A 5,403-nucleotide genomic window follows, 5' to 3' on the forward strand; every position below is an offset into this window, starting at 1 on the left:
GTACATACGGCCCTGCAAGCCCTATGGGGAAGTACATACGGCCCTGCAAGCCCTATGGGGAAGTACATACAGCCCTGCAAGCCCTATGGGGATGTACATATGGCCCTGCAAGCCCTATGGGGAGCTCTAGTGATCAGTCCGGAAGGAGCTGCATGGCTAACCCACAGCCCCACCTCTCTGGTAGTTCCAATCAGCCAGTGGCTCCTGGGGAGATAAAAGAACAATCTCTTCTCCTGTGATTTGCAACCTCAGAAACCCAGGGGGAGGTCAGCTATGGGTTGGTTCAGATTTCATGGACTGATAGTAATGAGTAATAGCTGAAGAAGCCCAAGTGAAACTCTGTCTCATAGGCTTGCTGTGAGTTAGACTCAACTTTTTTTTTTTAGAGTCAACTTTTACACTGGGTTTAGGGTTTGGTTTTGTTTTTAATACTTATACTAAGGGAGCTCTGGTGGCCTAAAGGTAAGGACCCACACTGCAATATCAAAGGCATGCAGTTCGAATCCACCAGCTACTCCACTGGAGGAGGATGGGCAATCACTTCTCGTGTGGTTACTGCCTCTGAAACCCCCTATGAAAAAAGGGGGTGAGCAATGAGTCAGTTTCAACTCAGCAGTTCTCCACAGCAGCAGCAACTCTGGTGGTGGAGGCCACAGAGGGTTGTACTGCTGACCCAAAGGCTGCACCAAACTGGTTCAAATCCACCAGCTGCTCAGAGGGAGAAGGAGAATCAATCTCCTTTGTTGCCTCTACAGCCTCAGAAACCCAGTGTCTCCTCCGGTGCCATTTACAGCCTCAGAAACCCAGAGAGTTGACTGAGGTAATTCTCAGTGAAGGGAGTTCTAACAGCATACTCCATAGGCTGTGTCTCTTACTTTTCAAATTCACCAGCTGTTCTGAGGGAGAAAGATGGGCAGCCTCCTCCCATTAAGAGTTAAACTCACGTGGGCAGGGAGAAAAGTGCAACAATGAATGAATGAATGGAAATCCAAAATCTCTGTAAATGTTCATTAAAATTATGTATACTGCATTGAAACAGATGAGGAGAGGATAATTTAAAAGCGATATATGATAGGGTATTATGGTTATCACAAGAGTCCAGAATTAAGGCTGCATTGTGGAGTATACTCGGGGCAGTGGGAGGGGTGCGGGTGGATTGTATACCAAAGAAAGAATTTTTCTTTTACTTTCCAAAGAGAGGAGGGAACTGGGAGGGGGAGGGGTGGGCAGGAGAAAAGTGCAACAATGAATGAATGGAAATCCAAAATCTCTGTAAATGTTCATTAAAATTAATAAAATAAAATTTTAAAAAATAATTTTTTTAAAAAAGAGTTAAACTCAACTCAAAAGAACAGTGAGTATAATTCACAGTGCTGGGAAATAATGAAATGTACAATATATTTATATTTTCTATTGCCTTAAAATTGTTTATACTCCTGAAAGAACAGTTCCTGGATTAAAAGATATAAGCAGTTGTGGAAAGGTTTTGTTACAAATTGACAAATTACCCTTTAGAAAATTCCTGTCAATTTTCTCCTCTCCAGTGGTTTTTGAGATCTATAAGAGTTCATGGATCGCCAAGTAAAAAAGCAAAGATGTCACTTTGATAATTAAGGTGCATCTGACCCAAGCGGAGGTCTTTTCAATTGCCTCCCATCTGTGTGAAAACTAGGCGGCGGGGGTGGGGTGGGGTGGGGTTTGAGTTGGGGGGGAGATAAAAAGAAAATTGATGCATTCAAATGGTGGTGAGGACATAGGGACATAGGACACACTTGCAAGAAAGAAAGGAAAAAAAAACAAAAAACCCCCAACAAACCCTAATTCTTCTAAAAAGAAATAAACAGAATGATCCTAAGAAGCAAGAATGGTGAAACTTCGACTTGCTTTCTTTGGGCACTTTATCAGGAAAATGGAGAAACGTCTCCACAACATGTACTGCTACAGCTGCCTCAAGAAAGGACTGAAACAAGTCAGCAGTCCAAATCACAACACAGGATGGAGTTTCCTTTCATTATGATCGGCACCAGGCGTTGTTGGTGTTGATTGCCTTCTAGTCGAGCATGATTCACAGCGACTCAATGAACAAAAGGCCCAAAGCCCCTCTACAACTATCAACATTGATCAAAGTTCATAGAGTTTCTGGAGGCATGTTGTTTTAGGAACTACAAAAAAGCTACAACTCCCTCCTATCCGGTGGCCTAGTGGTAAGAAGCTGCGCTGCAGTCCCGAAAGCATGCAGTTCAAATCCGCCAGCTGCTCCATAGGAGTCATTTTCTCTGAGAAGGTCTGTCAAATGTACCCAAACTATGTGTTAAATGAGGTTCTGCTATAATGAGTACAGTTTTGTTTTGTTTTTAAATTATGACTTGATAGCCTACAACACATTTTAACCTTTTTGCTTGATTGTTTTTAACCACATCTTTGATGTGAAACTTAAGTGAAATTGTTCACTACAGATTAATAAATAAGTACAAGCAAGCTTGTGTTTACCCTAACAACAACAACAACAACAAAACACAACAACCCCCCCCCAAAAATAAACCACTGTCATCAAGCTGATTTCAACTCGTAGTCATACTCTGTCTTGGTTCTTAAATAAACTTTAATGGAAGGAGACTATCTCCATTTTCTCCTGTGGGTAGGCTCATGGGTTTGAACTGCTGAACTTTCCATTAGCAGGTCAATACGCAGTCTCGTATGTCACCAGAGCTCTTTACTGATTGGCTCATCTGGCCCTGGCTGTGGCACATAGTTCCTATCAAACTTAAACAAATTCTTTAATATTTCTCAGTCCTTTCACTTGGTAACCGCCAATAACAAAGTTTGTAGAGATAAATTAGAAAATGCAGATTGAGCTGGAAAAATAGAGCCAGCAGCATAGGGGGCGGAAGGTAAGTGGTATATATTGTACACTTTTTTTATCAGGAAGATATAGTGTCAAGGTTTCTATGAAGTAAGAGTCATGGAATCTGAGAGGTGCAGATTAACCATCTGGTTAAGACACGGGAAGGTTGGAGGTTCAAGTGAACTGAGAGGTACTTCCAAAGAAAGGCCTGGTGATCTACTTCTGAAATAACTACCTTTGAAAACACTCAGGAGCATAGTTCTCTTCCAATACATGTGGGGTTGCAACAAGTACACGTGAACTCAATGACAACTGGTGGGTGAGGAGGATATTATATGAATGGGTGGGGCTACACCCAGTGAACAGAGCTTTCTTTCCCCTCCAAAGCCAGTAGTGAGTATAGTAACAATACCACACAATACTCCTACAATTTTGTATCCCTTGACCCTTTCCAGAACACAAAGAACTCTCCTATGCTCTTCACTCACCCTCTGGAGTAGATAGGACAAGTGGTACCGATCTCATTTGAGAGCTAAATTACACAGCAAGCTCTCATGCATCTTGGCTGCAGGGATGTTTGGCTGCTTTGGCAAATCAAGTTTTCCACTTTGCACCTGTATATGGTGCATGATGGTGTCTCACGGGGAAGGGAGAAAGGAGTTCTCCTAAAGCACATACCTTCTCCTAGTGCTTGGGATCCCACGGAGAAAACCTTTCTCTCCTTCATTTTCTGGCCCCTCTGGGTGGTCAGAACGGCACAAAAAATACATGAGAGGTTGAATGAACTCTTTGTCAAAAGCAACTCGTGCTTTTGCTGGCTTTGAACAAGAATGACTGGAAACACAGCTTTCTGCACTTTTGTAAAGTGTATACATAGAATCCAACGAGGAGCGACTGTTAGTGACCCACAGGGCAACCCCAGGGCAAGAGGCTCGGAAAATATAGAACATTATTTTCTTTGTTCTGTGATCAACTCTGCTATGTCATAGCCCTACATATGTCAGAGCTTTTTTTTTCTTTTTTCAGAATTAGATCACCAGACCTTTCTTTGGAAGTGTTTCTGAGTAAACTTAACCCATTTCATTTAAATGAGCCGCTGAACAGAGACTAGTTGCAAGATTGAACAACTTGCTTAATTTCACATCTTAAATGCATGTTCCACCTCTGGTGGCCCAGAGACAAGAAGCTGTGCTGCAATCCCAAAAGCACACGGTTTGAGGCCACCAGCTGCTCCATGGAAAAAAGATGGGCAATCTCCTCCAGTGCTATCAATCGGCTCAGACTCAATGGTACATAACAACAATGTATTAGGCATGCATGACTCTGGATTTGAACCAGGTCTGCACAGACTTGCACAAGTTCTATGAAATCACTGAGCCTCAGTATCCTCATCTGAGAAATGGACACACATGACATGCCCAGTGACCCAGAATAAGTAAGCCCATTACTCATCCTCTTTGCCCAACGATCACTCCCCACAATGCTGATACTCACTGTAGGGCTTGACTTTGGGCATGTGGAACTTTATCATTCCCTTGTCTAAGTATTTAGTCCTGTTGTTATTGTTTTGTTTTCCTAAACCAGATTAAAATATTGCTTGACTTCTATTTCCGTCTTCCACTGTGCATGGCGTTTGGGTCAGGCGACTCTCAATTTAATCAGCAGCACTTCGTGAGCTGCAGCCATACTGTAGGCTATCAACCACATCAACTGAGACTTCCTAGCAGACAAACTCATTTCCATCCGCTGTAGGCAGAGCCTCGTCTGAAGGATAAAAGAGGCTGTGAGAAAATCTAACACTTGAATTGGTTCATCAAACACAAATAGGAATTTAGGAAAGTCAGTGAGGCATCAAGAACATCATTTCAACTCAGTGGGTGTCATTTCCTCTAAAAGCAAAATGATTGTCATAACCATCATCATCATCATCATCATCATCACCATCATCACCATCATCAGTATTAGAACCCAGGACCCTACAGGAAATATATTTCCCTACACATGCCACGGTCCTGTACTTTGAAAGCTTTCCCCCCCCCCCTTTAAAATAAAGCATTAACCAACACATGAAGTAAAAATTGTCCTACATTACAAAAGTCCTATACAAGAACAGAATTTCAAATTCTGACAGAACGTAGGCTTTTGGGAACTCTGGAGCCTGGATAAACTCCAAAACTATTGCCTTGAGATGATATTTAGACCAGAAATCAAAACGAACTCTGGAAATCTTAAAAGCCAAATGATAATTTAGATGACATAGGAAAGAATATCTGCCTTCAGATATATCTGTTCATTAAAAACCTAACAGTATAGAATCAAATTAACAACAGCAACTTCAAGGATTAGAGAATTTAGAGACTGATGAGTTTATATTAATGGGTGAGGAATGATTGAGGAGAAGAGAGTGAAAATAGTAATGTAACCCATGTCACTGAATTTTACATGGAGAAATTGTTGAATTGTATGTGCTCTGCTGTGCTCTCAACAAAACCAACTAAAATTAAACAGAATGAATATATATATGTGTGTGTGTATATATATGTGTGTGTGTATATATA

This window comes from Elephantulus edwardii, unplaced genomic scaffold (assembly GCF_000299155.1).
Source record: "Elephantulus edwardii isolate Elephantulus edwardi_28Jun2011 unplaced genomic scaffold, EleEdw1.0 scaffold00162, whole genome shotgun sequence".
Lineage (NCBI taxonomy): Eukaryota > Metazoa > Chordata > Mammalia > Macroscelidea > Macroscelididae > Elephantulus > Elephantulus edwardii.